Raw genomic sequence first — 16,940 nt, forward strand, 5'->3', positions numbered from 1 at the left:
TTCCTTTTCATGATGTCCACTAACCATATATTATATTTATTTATTTAACAGTATATTGCAGAATTTTGTCCAGAAATGAAATCGAGTTTCATGTCTCAGAATTTACAGATATCATTCCTCGCCTCCCTTTTTTGAAAATGAGGACACTTGCCCCTCTCAAACTCTGTGGTACACTCCTCATGTTATGTTATCTTTCAAACATCACTAACCTGGAAGGAATGGCACAGGATAAGGAGGCACATATGGGTCACTGTTTGAACCAGTGGAGAGAATTAACTTAACAAACCAAGAGATCATGCATCCATCAAAGAACAGAAGATTTAAAAAAGTAGCCAAATCATGAAGACCTAATAACTCTAAAGCACAAAAACTGAGGAATCACACCATACTGCATTTAAACTACTAGTCATTTGAATAAATGGATTGAAAGAGTAGGTAGAAATGAATGACAGGGAAACCATACACCTTCATGAATGTGATGAAACATCAACTACTTTTTGAAACACCAAATTTGGAGGAACCTACACTGTATGTGTGATCAAGAATCACAGAATGAGAGCTGAAAGGGACAACACAAACAAGCGAATCCAACCCGTACAAGCATCTTTGCTACAACAAAGGGTCAGAGACCACACAGGTCCATCTAATCCAACCTGCTCATTTCACAAGTGAGAAAAATTAGGCCCTGAAAGATTAAATGACTTGTCCAAATTCACAGAGAGAAAGTTCATGAAAGGGCAGAAATCCAAATGCAGGACCCCTGGCTCCAAATTCAGTGCTCTTTAAACTGTAGTGCTCCACCCACACCAGCTGAAAGAAATTAGTTAGAAGAAGTGGAAGCAACTCAAAACCAGTTTTACTTGGTGGCTGTTCAGATAGTCACCGCAATGGGAAATCCGTATTAGGACAACAAACTGCCTGGACTATGCCTTCTTCTTGTATTGGCTGGTTTGTTTTCTTTCAACGTAGCTCTCTCTGCATTTCCAACCTGATGTGTTTGTATACAGAAGTGACTGACTACCAGTGAGCGTCTAGTGCTTGCACATTTAACCATATGAGCAGAAACTCTTCACTGATTCTTTACCCAGACCAGCGGGCAGTGGCATGGGAAAAGAACGTCGGGTGTGTAGAAGTGTCCACCCACCAAAAAATGGCACCTGAAAATACTTGTGGTACTTCACGCAAAAGAATGAATGTACTAAATTGAGTAGCCTTGTGTAGACATGGTTTTAGAAGACATTCAGACAAAGGTGTTGGGTGTTTTTCTAAACCTGGGAGGATTTAAAGAGCAGACAGGAAATTAAGATACTTGATTTCTATTTCTAACTCACTTATTTCACCTTCAAACAATTCCATTTTCTCTACACTTCAATTAATCAAGGTCCTAAAAAACTGAACATAACCACTCTCACTCCCAGCAAAAACTCAAGGATTAGTGTTTCACCTAAGGTCAAAGTGACATTAAAAATCCTATAGTGCTGGATGAAGGGAAAGTGTTCTGACTGAAAAATAAACTATTAATCTTAAAGGAAAAAAGCACCTCCCATGCAACCACTGATGGAGCCAACCCTCGATCAGTCATCCAGCCTTCGTGTGAAGACTGCTGGGGTGAGGAGGAGCTCATCCTCTCTCTCTCCAGACAGTCCTTTTGGAAAGATCTAACTGTTTGGCATATTTTGTTATTCTCAAGCCAAATATACTCCTCGGCAACTTTTCCCACTACTTTGAGTTTGGTCCTTTTGAACAAAGCAGAACCATTCTTCTACATGCCAGCACTTCAAACACATCTAAACAGGTACATTTTCCCTAGATCTTCTTTTCTCCAGGCTAAGCATCTCCAGCTCCTTCTGTTACATCCTCATATGGCATGGCTTAAAGACCCGCAATAACCTGGTCATGGTCATGCTCTCTAGAAACTCCCCAGCTTCTTAATGTCATTCCTAAATTCTGAAGCCCAGAACTGAATATGTTATCTGGCCAGGGCAGGGCTCAGAGGAGCATCACCTCCCATGCTCAGGACATAGCTCACACACATAAGATGCATACACACATAAGAAATGCTATCACATTGCCATCAAATTATTATGATTATTATTATTTTGGTGAGGCGATCAGGGTTAAATGACTTGCCCAGGGGTCACAGAACTAGTAAGTGGTAAGTGTCTGAGGTCAGATTTGAACTCATGTCCTCCTGACTCTAAGGCCGAAGCTCTATCCACTGTACCACCTAGCTGCCTTTGCCATCAAATTATTTATGAGGTAACTACTAACCCCTATAACTGAGTGTTATATAAAATAAAAGATGACCATGTAATACCCAGACTTTACTTATAATGTTCTTCTGTCCCTCTGTATCTATGGGAGGCACAATATTAAAAGGACTGTAATTGTAGGCAGGAGGATGAGGAACTGGGTAGAGGAGTCACAAAGAGTTGAATGGGATGCTAGAGAATGAACCAAATTTAACAGCAGAAGATAGGAAAGGTGTGGACAGACAGTTGGGGGGGGTGGGGAGAAAGAGAGGCGCGTGTGCAGGGATTTTGGTAGACTGTGCAAGCTCAATTTAACTAGCCACAAAAAGTGAATGCTCCATTAGGACACACTGAGAGTCAGGCAGAACATGGGAGGTGATAGCCACTCTGAACTCTGCCCTGGCCAGACCACACATTAGTCAGGGCAGCACAATTAAAGAATGACACTGATGAGCTGTAAAGCTTCTAGAGATGGGTCATCAGGCTGGACCTTGAGACCAGGCTTATGAGGTTTAACAAAAGGAGCTGGGGATATTTATCCTCAAGAAAAGAAGACACAGAAAATACTACACTGGTCTTCATGTTTTTGAAGGGCCAGTACACAGAACAGAAATGGAAACTGTTCCACTCTGCCCAAGACATGAGATAATCTTTTACATGTATGCCAATGGTCAGCCTACAACATGTACCTAGGGGAAAAGCTCTTAAATGTTTAAATGAATAAAAGAATGAAGAGGAAAAGAGAAATGCTATTTAATTCCTACAGAAGAAAGTTAACTTTAGATCATGATAAAATGAGGGGGGAAATGTCACAGCCAACAATACAAGCTCAAAAACAAACTGTTCTTTGAAGGACTGTTAGGCAATGTTTCATAAAAGTCCCTGTCAGAAAATACAATCTATAACTTTCCAAAAAAGCTGTAAAGAATATTAAGATAAAATAAAAATATAATTATTGATTCCTGTGAAGGAACTAAAGTAATTATGAGTATCCTAATAAGATATAAAAGGTTCTCAGCCAGGTGGCGCAGTGGATAGAGCACCAGCCCTGGAGTCAGGAGGACCTGAGTTCAAATCTGGCCTCAGACATATAACAGTTACTAGCTGTGTGACCCTTGGCAAGTCACTTAACCCCACTGCCTAACCAAAAAAAAAAAAAACCAAGATGTAAAAGGTTCTCATGGAGGCAACAATTCCATTCATTTTATTGCTACACAATTCTCCTTTTCTCTGATTAAGCTTTTCATGGGCTCTCTCTACTGTTTTTTTAAGTGAAGGAAGAAAAAATTACCATTCATTTTTCATTAATTTCCCACTAATACAAGTAATGCACATTTGACACATGGAATTATAGGTCAAACAAAATGAAGAGAGGATATTCTTAATATGTTATTTTAATACTGTAGTTGCCAACTGTGGTGACAATGTCAGAAACTTATCCAAGGCTATTTCAAGTTGGGGTGAATGCAGGATTATCAAAACTGGGCTAGGCTAACAACTGCATAATTATCAACATTTGTATATACCAGTCCTGAGAAACAGAAAGAGATTCACAAGATAAGAAGAAAATCCAGTAGGATAACAGAGGGGAGGCAGAGTAAAAACATATATCAACATTAACAAAAACATTTTCCATTTCATACCAATTGCTAGCTCATAACTCAAAGAATGGGCCATTTCAGATATACAGTCAATACTGAATATTAGCACGTTTAACTTCTGCAACTTCAAGCCATTTCACAAGCTTTTATTAGTAATATCATTTTCACTTTAGGGGTGGCAACCATGCACATTCGCAGCTATGCACACAGTAAAGAAAAAATGAGAGGAATGTTGCACATAAGTTTGTGAGTGGCTGGTACCCTACTGGGAGCTTCCCTGGTCTTGTTCCCCAGAAAGCTATAAAAAGCTTCCCGTGAATTTGTTGCATATTTTCATCATTTGCTTTTAAAACTTAAGTTTTATGCTACAATTATGCCCTCTAAGAGCAGTCCAAGTCCTCTGGGCTCTAAGCCCAACATGTAAAGTCAGTGAGGCAGTTTAGTGAGAAAATAAAGGTGTTAGATAAACTTCATTCTTTGCATGTCTGCAGCCTCTCGTCGGCTTAAGTGACAGGCTGGCTCAGAGAAATTGAGGCTGCTGATCTCAGAGGCTGCTGATCCCACTACTGATTGCAGCCTCAGGGTTAAACATTAGCCTCTGTCATGCTCCCAGAATCCAAGAACCTTACAGATCTCAAATGGGGCACCAAGCAGATGTTGCTGATGAATTATTTCAAGCTGGTGTGTCCTTCATGATCTCCAAAGCCATCCACCAGCTGTAAAGGACAGAATATTGGAGATGTAGAGACCTCGCCAATCTTGGAGTCTTCTCAGAGGGCAGCCATGATAGAGAGGTTTACAGCAGTATAGCACAGAGTACAATACCCTCACACTGCCACCTGACATAGTGGAAACTAACATTCAGGTTAAAAAATGTTTTTGTTTCAAGAATTTTTCTTCTGCATGGTATTTAGGGTACTATAGATTTTGTGTTATCAAAAATGAATACTGTCTGAAATTAATATGTTTTGGGGGTTTTTTAGATGTTAGCACAAAAGGTCAAAAAATTCTAGGGAATTACTAAGTGAAAAGAAATGTTTTGCATGTTACCAATTTTATTTTGTGAACTGCATTTTATGGATTATTTCATGGTTACTATGTTAGGAAAAGTTCATATTATCAGAATTAATGTTTCATTATAAAGAATTATATGCAGAAAAGTGCATTTTCAGCAATCTCTAGTGAAAGATTACAATTTTTTATGGTCACAGGAACTTAACTTCTTATTTCTCACAGGTTCAATGTACCAGCATTCATGTTTTTGATTTTCACACCATTTTCTAGGAACATTACCCCCACAAAAGTTGAGGATTGACTATACTAGTATAACAATTCTGATTTGAAACATTCCTAACATTCCACATAATCTATAGCAAACTGCAGCCTAATATCATCATAGTCCTAGGAGCCAAGTAAGAGAGAGGTCCTAGAACCAGTTCTGCATTGCTTTTAATGATATTAAGAAGAATGGAAGGCGAAGAGAATACAGTGAAGAAATGGAGGTGGGGGGGGAGATGGAGCAGAAGGAAAGAGAAAATTCTCTCACATAACTGGGTGGTATGAGTAGAAGACTATTCAAATAAAGAGGAAGGGTTTGGAGAGCTGGAGACCCTTGAATCTCACTTTCATCTGAACGGCAAAATGAGAAAAGAACACACACACACAGAGCTGGGGGCAAAAAATACATTTCACTTAACAGGAAAACAGGAGGGAAGGGGAGTTGGGGGTAATAAGAGGGAGGATAGATTCCCAGAGCAATTAGCCACAAGCAAAACAAACTGTAACCACAAGGGGTGGGTTGCATTTACAAGTGAATTCTATCAAACACTGAAAGAGCATTTAATTCCTATATTACACAAACTGTTTGTAATATCAAAAGAAGGAATCCTCCCAAATTCTTTCTACGACATAAATATGGTCTAAACCAGAGTCAAAAAAGAGAACTATACCTATAAACCAATATCCCTAATGAACACTGATGCAAAATTTTTAAATAAATATTAGCAAAGAGAATACAAAAAGTCATCACAAAGATTACATACTATGACTAAGTTGCATTTATACAAGGAAAGTGGGGCTGGCTCAGTATTAGGAAAACAATGTAATAAACCATATTTTAACAATAACAAAAATGTTAATAGCAACAGATGCAATAAAAGCTTGACAAAATACAACACTCACTCCTGTTTAAAACAAAAACAACAACAAGGAACCAGGAATAAACAGATCTTTAAAAACAAATTACAGTAATACCTATCTAAAACAAAAAAAAAAGTTTTATAAGTAAAGGGAAGAAATAAGACACCTTTCTAGTAAAAGCAGGGATAGGGCAAAGAATATCCATTCTCCTATCACTAATATTTTGCTATAGAGCAAAATGCTAGCCATTGTGATAAGAAAAGAAGTTGAAGAAATAAACATTCTAAGAGGAGACAAAATTATTGCTTTTTACAAACATGATGGTTACTTAGGAAATCTTAGAGAGTCACCCATAAAGTAATTTAAATAATAACTTTAGCAAAGTCACAGGGTATAAAATAATTCCACAAAATAATCAGTATTTCTAAGAAATTTTATTTAAAATAAATACAGAACATATAAAATACTTAGGTTTATCTACCAAGATATATACATAAGAATTATATGAATATTAATACAAAATATTCTTTAAAAAAACACAGACCTGAACTAGAGAAATTTTTTTAAATAACTGGAAAAATATGTCATTGATTATGGGTAGGCTGAGCCAATGTAAAAAATGACAATACTATCTAAATTAATTTTGTACTGATGTATTAGTATTGGTATAGTACACAGTGAGTACTACACCAATCAAACTACCAAAATATTACTCCATAGAGCTACAAAAAAAAAATGAAATTCATTCGAAGACATCAGAAGTCCAAAATCTCAAGGATGATTTTTTTTTTTAAAAAGGAGAAAGGAGTAGGTCTAGTAGCACCAGACCTCAATCTAAACTACAAAGCAATACTCGTCTAAATGTTTTGGTACAGGTTTAAAAATAAGACTGGTTGATCAGTGGAACAGATTAGGAACAAAACATACAGAAACAAAGAAGATAGTAGCTTAGACACAAACCCCCACATCCCCGCTAGTCAGTAAAAAGTAACAATTCTAAGAAACTGGAAAGTCTGGAAGAAATTAGGTACAGCTCAACATCTCATACCTCATACCACATACCAAGAAAAGCAACAAATGGATACATTTTGAGATAAAAGGTTACATCGTAAATCAGAGGAAGAAGGAAAAACATGACTTTCAAAACTATGGACAGAGAAAGAGTTCATGACTGAACAAGTGATAGTATCACACAAGATAAAACGGGACATTCTGAATATACAAAAAAGTAAAATGGACAATTTTTATTATATAAAATGAAAAGGTTTTTGCATAAACATGTTGTTAATCGTTTCAGCTGAGTCTGACTCTGTGACCCTACTTGGGGTTTTCTTGGCAAAGATACTGGAGTGGTTTGCCATTTCCTTTTCCTGCTCATTTTACAGATGAAGAACTAAGGCAAACAGGGTCAAGTGACTTGCCCAGGGTCACTCAGCTAGTAAGTGTTTTGAGACCAGATTTAAACTCAAGAAGATGAGCGTTCCCGACTCCAGGCCTAGCTTTCTCTCCACTGGGCCACCTAACTGAACACACAAATATCTAACGCAGTTAAATTAGAAGAAATACAAGGAAAAAAAGCTTTGCAGCAAGTTTTTCTGATAAAGACCTCGATTTCCAAGATATATTAGAAGACACTGATTCAAAATTTTAAGAACAAGAGTCATTCTCCAATTAAACGGCCAAAGGATACGAACAGGCAGTTTTCAAAGGGAGAAATCAAAGCTATCAATATCTTACGAAAAAATGCTCTAAATCACAAATAACTAGAAAAATGGCCATTGAAACAACTCTAAGGTTCTACTTCACATCCGCTAGATTGGCAAAATTAACAAAAAAGGGAAATGGGAGAGAAAATGAGACATAAACGCACTAGTGGCATAGTTGTGAATTGGCCATCCATTCTGGAAAGCAATTTGGAACCATGCACAAAGTCACTAAATTGTGCATACCATCAGGCCAATATCCTAAAGAGATGAAAGAATCTGCATGAACAAAACTGCTTATAGCAACTCTTTTTGTGGTGGCACAAAAGCTGAAAATGTAGGGAGGATACATCAGTTGGGAATCGGTTGAGGAAATCTGCGAACATAATGTACCATTTATTACTGCACTGTCCTGTAAGAAATTGATAGAATGATTTCAGAGAATCTGGAAAGACTTGTATGAACTGATACAGAAATAAGTAAACACAAGCAAGAGACTGATTCATACAACATTCAACATTGTAAAGAAAAACAACTTTGAAAAACTTTAATAATCCAGTATATCTCATAACAGCCTGGCAGTCGCTCTAAGTACTAGAAAGCAAAGCCAACAAAGCAGAGGCTCTGGTAGGTCCTACAAGCTGATAAAGCCAAAGTACAGGCCTGTAAATATATATGTCTGCTATGAAAGAATCATCCTAAGTTCAATGCAGCTCTTCTCCACAGAGGTGGCTATAAGATGATGAATTTTTTTTAGCCATAGCAATTCATGAAAACCATCTCCTAAGGCATAGGAGTTGAATACTGTATCAATGGAAAGAGCACCAATGAAGCTCTTAAATAACTGAAACATAAAAGAGTATGTATAGATATTTTATAATGAGTATTATAGAAAGATAAAGTTTTTATATTAACATATTACTTTTATTATTTGGTCTTCTCAATAACGGAAAAAGGACACCTATCAGTTATTTAAAAAAAAATTTTTTAAGACCTCACTATAATGTGATCTTTAAAGACTGTGCCATTGGACCACACTAGAACAGTATTATAATGAGACTCTAGGGCCCTGACCTAATGCATATGCATGGTATAATGTCTAGGAGACCTACTATGCCACCTATTGCCCTTAAAAGTAATCCCCCTTTGAATAAAAGCTCTCTTTGAGGCCACTGAAGCTTATTTTCCACATGAGAAGTTGGGGTTTCCCCCAAACAGCATTTTCCATGAGATGTCTGGTGGACCTGCTCCCCCTGTTAGAGAAGCAGGGAAGTCTCTAGGGACAGAATGCTGCATAGACTGTCACACATGGTCATTCTATCAATTGTTTTTGCTTAATTGCTTTTCTTTGTCACAAGAAAGAGTTCAATTCAAGAGAGTAGAGAAGGACGAGTGCAGCCTTTATCCAACAACGACTGGTTTAAAAGCAACAAAGCGTCACTAAAATTTATTTTTTAAAAATCCTTTAAAAAAAATAAGTTGGGTTCATGATCAGTCACTCCAGTTTTGATTGCAATGACACCTTGTTTACATTTCATGAAAGAAAGAGTCAAGAATAACTCAAGGTTATATGTAATGTGATCAACAACATTGCAGAGGGTGACATTTTGCTTACTTTGCATAGTATGGGGGCAAGACTGAAAACTCTAAAGTCCTAGCAGATTGATCAGCCCAAAGCCAATCCTTCCTGATTCCTACGTTCTTCTATAATTAGATTTGTCTGGGCTTCAACAATTGAAAGGTCACCAAAATGTCCCAATCAGACCCAAATCATAATCTAAGAAAAGTACTGATTATTCCTGAAAATATAAAAGAAAAAGTCATTAAGAGATCAATTTACTAAAAATCAGAACACAACATAAAGTATCCTAAATGAGATGAGTAACAAACATTTTATGTAACAACAACAATTTGATATAAAAAGCCCAATTACAGTTTGATTGCAAATTAGGTTATCAAAATCCTTCACACACACTGAGGAAAACTAGGTGCTCCGAGCCTTTCTCCCTTCTGCTGCTTCTGAGTGAACATGGGTGAGTGTCAGTGGAATCACCTCACCACGGAGGGAAACAGTGAGAGGAAGCCTGCAAAAGCAGGCAGCAGGAGGGCTGGGTTTGCTTGTGATCACAGCTACACACCACACCTGTTTAAAAAGGCAGCCCCTCCACAGCTTTTCATCCCTTTACTCAAAAGGAATCAGGAGCTGGGTTGACAGAGAAAATATTACACAAATCACTGACCCTGCCTGCCAGAAGCTTTGGTTTTCCAAAGCCTGAGCCTGAGGGGAAAGACAGTCTTTCTTCTTGTCCATCTCTCCCTAAGGCAAGGTGCATTTAGACACAGCCTAGAGGAGTATCAACGGCAGAAGAAAGGAAAATGAATAAACGAAAAGGGAGAACACTGCAAAGCCACCTAGGAAAACAGTCACCAGCAGTTAGGGTGGGCGATTAATTCCTTGTGAAAGCATCCCATGTTTAACTTGGATTCTTTGCTGAACCAAACTGCACAATGGACCCCACTTGGGCATTTTTTCCCCTTTCGTGCCACTGGCTTCAGGGTTAGAAAACGAAGCCAGCTGGGTTGCTACCTATCCATGCGTCCAAACAGGTGTGGCAAAAAAGCAGCATCTATCTGACCAGTCTTCCATTCTACACTGCAAACATCTGGGCAGTGCCTTTGCTTTTAAACAACTACGAGCAGAATTCTGTCTTCTGCAGCGTCTTCTCCGGTCTCCCGGCCTGTGCTCAGAATTAGCCTACCCAGCTGTGCAGGGTGCATGCCAAAGTACTGGCTGCTGTCACCGTCTCCCTGTCAGGAGCTCACCACTCTGCTACATCTTTCAGAGTTGTCCTGGCACAACTGATGTCTCTCTCAAATGAGTCCATCTCTCTGGCTTTCTCTTCATGGTCTAATTCAACAAATATTTATGAAATGCAAGACAACAGACAAGTGCTGGGGATATGATGTGACAGAGGACCTTTGGGACACCAATAAATGCATTTCGGGAGCTGAAGGGCCACTAGTCAACACAGAATCTCTGAGATTTCCTTCATGAGAATGAGCAGCAGGGTTCCAGAGGGAAGAAGCAGCTCAGCTGAGAGCAACACTGAAATCTGACCGGTGGGAAGCCCCCCAGCTGCCTCATTGGAGCTATCAGGCACTCGATACACCATTTCTCTAATGTTTAAAGCCATTCCTGATTCCTGATTTTTAAAACCATGAAACTGGTCACAACTTAAAGTGGAGGACTACAGTGGAAGGGAGGAACAAATGGCCAGGATTTGGCACAGGAAGAGGAAAGCAGAGGTCTGATCCCTCTGGTGTAAACAGCCACGGGTCTTGTTCCGAGTTTGGGGGCTAGGAACGAAACATGACAGAACCTTACGGTTCTGATCTTTTTATTACGAACCTTTGTAAGTTACCATCCTCAACAGCAAAGAAAGATAGATCACTGGAACCAACAATTCCTCTACCGAGTAACCAATTCAGATGGTACAGGTCAAGCTTTTGAACTGTCTTGGAAATGACAGCAGAGGAGGAATTCTGCCTGTGGTACCTGTCTCTGTACCACCTGTACAATCTGAATGTGAATCTGAGGAAAGCAGGGTTGAGTGACTTGCTCAGGGTCACCACGCACGCGCGCACACACACACACACACTCTCTCTCTCTCTCTCTCTCTCTCTCTCTCTCTCTCTCTCTCTCTCTCTCTCTCTCTCTCTCTCTCTTTCTCTCTAAGTGGCTGACACCAGACTGAACACAGGAAGATGAGTGTTCCTGCCTCCAGGACTGGTGCTCTCCCTCCACTGCACCACCTAGCTGCCCCAGGGCTATTACAACAATCAACATAAGAACTAGTGAGTCTGAATTAGGATGGCTGAAGTCAGAGAACAGAAAGATTAAAAAAGAGGCATTCCCTGACCTTTAGAAGAATAAAGGAGAGGGAAGACCACAGAAAGGAAACCCAAGGACAAGAGGATTACCTCCCCCAAGAGCAGGGGCATGGACTGAGGAAGACTCAGGTGTACTGGTCTAGGTCTCAGATCGAGGTGGAGGGTCCTGGTCCAGGAGAGGGGAAAAGGATCAATGGTGGCCTTGGGTTTTTAGTTTATAGACTGTGGCTTTTTAAGCTTGATGTAATATTTTAAATTTTTTTGGGGGGGAGGTGGTATAATTTTATTCAGACGCTTCTAAGTCTTAACTGATGTACCCTTAAAAGGCAGAATTCATTAACAATATATACTTATTACATATATTATACTTGTAAATTTAAAACCCTTTAGTAAGAATAAACTATTGACATCCTAATGAAGCATTATTTTTGAGGGATGTTAATAAAACCTAAAATAGTTAGCATGGTTTTTTTTGTCCCCTTGAAGTGGGACAAGAACCCTTGTAACAGAAAACAGAAGGTGTGGGATTTTTCCCCCTCTACCTCTCAAGAAAAAGGGGAAAAAAACTTTTTAGATTCTAGCAGGTTGTCTCAAATGATGGTTTATTTGTTTGCTGAGGGGAAGAGAATCTCAGAAAATAAGGTGGTTATAACAGACATTGCATTTCAAATTTCACTTTGTCCTTTAAAACACACACCATGTAATTATAAATCTGTTTTGTAAAATGATATAGCCTTCACTACAATATTAAAAGAACAGGGGGAAAAAAAAACCCAGAACAAAAGGCAAAGGCAGTATTACATTACAGGCATGCATGGCTGTAGCCTGGTGCACTTTAAAACTCTCAGAAGAAATCTACATTTAAAGATAACTAACATTTCTTTTCTTTTATACTTTCATTTGATTAAAACTAAAATCAGAGTATCAAAACACAAAGAAAAACGTATACAAATATGATTCTGAGAGGGGTCAATAGGTTTCACCAGGCTACCAAAGCTCACAACACAAAAAAAGGTTAAGAACTCCTTCTGCATAGAAACCACAGCATCATTAAATGAAAATTTCACAGCTTTCTAAACATGTTTAAGTCACTATTCTCTTTGAAAATAACAACAAAAAACCCCTGAAATTACATATGTACTTCTGATACATGTTATTCACGAAGGTGGTATTACCATAAAAAATACTTTCCACTGATGGCTACAAAGCAGCATAGTATTACCGCTACACCAAACAGCAGAGTCTATACATACGCTTTTCCCTCTTTTTCCCCTCTTGTGAAATCTCTACGTCTTTCTGAGTGTACTGTAGGCACTGCACAATCAGTCAAATGTCACATGAGTTCACTTGCTGAGCTGTCTTCACTACACAAGCTGGCACTCTGTTATATTAGTATAAGGTGCCAGTTTATTCACCGCATCATCTTTCTCCCAAACAGAATGTAGTTCAGGACTGTCAAGTCAACAAGCATTTGATAGCACTTACTATGTGCCAGGCGTGCTGCCTAGCACTAAGGATACAGAGCTCTCTGTTCAACCTGTTCCGTAGGCGCTCACACTCTTGTGGAGAACAGAACACGCCAACAGCTATGTGCAAACAAGATACAGAGAGGACAACATGGAGGGAATCTCAGAGTAAAGGCAGGAGCATTAAAGAAGATGGGGAAAGGCTCCTTGCAGAAGGTGAGATTTTACCTGAAACCCGAAGGAAGAAGGGAAGCAAGGAGGTGAAGATGAGGGGGATTGTTCCAGGCATGGGAGAAAGTTAGTGAAAATGCCTGCAGCCAAGAGATGGAGGGTGGTACACCAAGGACAACAAAGAGTACAAGGGCCACAGGATCGCAGAGCACATGGGAATAAGGGAGAAGGAGACTTTGGGGGGGGCAGGTTATAAAACAAAGGACTTTATATTTGATTCTGCAGCAGAGGGCATGGAATGTAATATTCCGGAGATCAAATGAGATAGGATTACAAACAAGAATCACCTCCCCAGTAAAACTGAGTATAATCCTTCAGGGGAAAAAAACCAACATTCAGTGAAATAGAGGACTTTCAAGCATTCTTGATGAAAAGACCAGAGTTGAATAGAAAAAAAACTGACTTTCAAATATATTTGAACCTGGGCCTGGAGGCAATAGGAAGCCACTGGAATTGAATAGGAGGGACAGGAGAATGAGGAAGAAGGTCAGACTGCACTTTAGGAAGATCAATTTGACAGCTGAGTGAAGAATGGACTGAAGAGAGAAGAGACTTAAAGCAGGGAAAACCAACCACCAGAGTATTAATTCAGGCTTGTGGTGATGAGGGCCAGAAGCAGAGCAGTGGCAGGGCCAGAGAAAAGAGCATCTATAAGAAATGTTACATAGGCAGAATGGACATGACGTGGTAACTGACTGGATGGGACGTGAATGGGGAGTTGAGGATGACGACTCATTTAAGAGCATGCACGTATGAGAGGATGATGGTATTCTCAATGGTAATAAAGAAATTTGGAAGAGGGGAGGTTATCTGGGGAAAGAGTTCAATTCCAGACATGTTAATTTTAAGATGTTTATGAGATATACATTTTGAGATATCTAATAGGCAGTGGGAGGTGTGAGACTGGAGATGGGGAAAGAGGTTAGGGCTAGATGAACAGCTCTGAGAGATTCATCTGTAGAGATTATATTTGAATCTAGAAAGGCTGATGAGATCCCCAAGGGAAATAGAGGATAGAGTGAGAAGAGAAGATCATCCAGGACAGATCCCCCATTGGCAGGCCAAGACCTAGATGAAGATCCAGCAAAGGAGAGTGAGAAGGAAAGGCTGGACAGGTAAGAAGAGAACAAAGACAGAAGAGTGCCACAAAAAGCCAGACAGCCTCAAGGAGAAGTGGGTGATTGACACTGTTCAAGGAGGCAAAGTGGTCAAGAAGGATGAGGATGGAGAAAAGGCCATTAGATTTTGGTAATTAAGAGATCACTGGTTACAACAATGTAAATGGAAAAAACAACCACACACCAAAAAACAAGTAAATATAACACAATTATAATGATCAAGTAGGACCTGAATAAAGAGATATGAGAGGATCCCCCAACTCACCCCTGTGCGAAAGTGGAAGATAAACAGAGGTTACTCATTGCACATGTTTTCAGGCTTTTTCAATGTATCAATCAGTTGCATTGATTTTTTTCTTCTCTCTGAAAAATACTATTTATTATATGAGCTGGCTCTCTGGAAAGGGGATGGCATCACTATGATGATGTAAGAAACAGAAGATATCAATAAAAACACATGAGCTAGAGTGATCATTAGTAACTTTGTAGATGGCAGTTTCAGCTGAATGATGAGGTTAGAAGCTGGACTGCAGAGAGGCAGAGGAATGGAAATGAAGACAGACTGCAGATGCCTTTCTCAAGTTTAGGAAGGAGAAGCATAGGATGATAGCCAGTGGGGCTGGCTGGATCAACTGAGGGTTTTTGATGATGGGGGAGACATGGGTATGTCCTGTTTTTTGGTACTCCCATTGTAATTACCTGTAATAACAGGCCTCAATAAATAAATAATTCCTAATTACTTCTGTCCCTGCTCTTCTGAAAACACTAAGGCCAACTTGTTAGGATCCAGTGCCTAGTAAAACCAAATGTTACATTCAAGAGTTTAAGATGAAAATATTTTCACAACATGAAAGATTTTGAGATACTTTGATGAACATATGATCTCATCAAAGTGATTATTTCCTTCCTTGGTAAAGACTGTTAAACCTCCATGTCCTCTCATACTGGATAATTATTATCCAAAAGAAGAAACTGAGACAATCCTGCATAGACAATCCATCCAAAATGCTACAGTTTTCTTTTTACCACACCAATTTAGCACTCAGGCTGTTCCTCTGTGACACCTCACTCTCACTATGTAATAACTAGGCCATTTTTTAACCCATTTTTTTATGTCACAGGATTGGGGGTGGAGTGGCTGGTAGAAACCTGAGAAAATCTGCTTTTTGGTAGGCAGAGAAAAAATGAGCTACTTAAGAACCATGAGATAACACGTGCAAAATATTTTGCTCATCTTAAAAGTAACATATAAATGCTAGTAATTATTATCATTATTACTAACCAGAGCATATTCTGTTTATTAGGGCACAGTAACAAAAATGCTAAATGTCAAGCAAAGCAGACGAACTTAATATAGTGAGAAAAGGCAAGAAACCAGCCGTAAATAAGCCATGCCAAAAAGCCCACATGCAGCCAATGTGAATAGTAAATTGTCATGAGGATTAACAAGAGCAACCATCAGCAACTGCAAAGAACTGAGGAAAAAAAGTATGGCGGGCAGAGTTAAGCGAGTAACAACCTGTTAAAGGGAGCACATTTGCTTTTCCAACAGTACCAAGTAACAACTACGTATTCACAAAGTGTGAAATTAATCTGCACCCTACAGGACAAGGTGAAAGGGCTAGATGGAAGGTTTTTTCTACAACCGAGGTCATCGAGGAAGAAGTCTTCCTTGAAAGAATAGAAAAATGCATCATCTTTCAAGAAATTATCAAGGAAAATTGCCCTGCTATATTAGAACCAGAGGGCAAAATAGAAATTGAAAGAATCCACTGATCTCCTCCTGAAAGAGATCCCCAAAGGAAAACTTTCTAGGAATATTATAGCCAAATTCCAGAGTTCCCAGGTCAAGGAGAAAATATTACAAGCTGCCAGAAGGAAACAATTCAAGTACTGTGGAAACACAATCAGCATAACACAACATTTAGCAGCTTCTACATTAAAGGACCGTAGGGCATGGAATATTATATTCTGGAGGGCAAAGGAGATAGGATTACAACCAAGAATCACCTACCCAGCAAAACTGAGTATAATCCTTCAGGGGGAAAAATGGTCATTCAGTGAAATAGAGGACTTTCAAGCATTCCTGATGAAAAGACCAGAGCTGAATAGAAAATCTGACTTTCAAATACAGGACTCAAGTGGAACATGAAGAGGTAAACAGGAAAGAGAAATCATAAAAGACTTATTAAGATTGAACTGTTTACATTCCTGCATGGAAAGAGGATATTTTTAACTCATGAGACCTTTGTCAGTATTAGGGTAGTTGGGGGGAAATATTATATGTATGTATATGTAGATAGATAGATAGAGGGCACAGAAGTGAGTTGAAGATTAAGGGGTCATATCTGGAGCATAAAATTAAGGGATGAGAGAGGATGATACTCGGAGAATAAAGAGAGAGGTAGGAAATGGTAAATTATCTCACAAAAAAAAACAGAAAAGAAAAGGCTCTTACAGTAGAGGGGAAACAGGGGAAGGTAAGAGGGAATGAGTGAATCTTATTCTCATAGGATCTGGCTTAAGGAGGGAAACATAC

At 39.0% G+C, this 16,940-nt stretch overlaps 1 protein-coding gene across 1 annotated transcript in view; it reads right to left on the bottom strand.

Annotated features, from left to right (window-relative positions):
- SHQ1 (SHQ1, H/ACA ribonucleoprotein assembly factor) overlaps positions 1-16,940 on the bottom strand; it is a 108,136-nt gene that overhangs the window by 13,366 nt on the left and 77,830 nt on the right. The window lies entirely within an intron of this gene.

This window comes from Phascolarctos cinereus, unplaced genomic scaffold (assembly GCF_003287225.1).
Source record: "Phascolarctos cinereus isolate Bilbo 61053 unplaced genomic scaffold, phaCin_HiC Scaffold_4;HRSCAF=312, whole genome shotgun sequence".
Taxonomy (NCBI): domain Eukaryota; kingdom Metazoa; phylum Chordata; class Mammalia; order Diprotodontia; family Phascolarctidae; genus Phascolarctos; species Phascolarctos cinereus.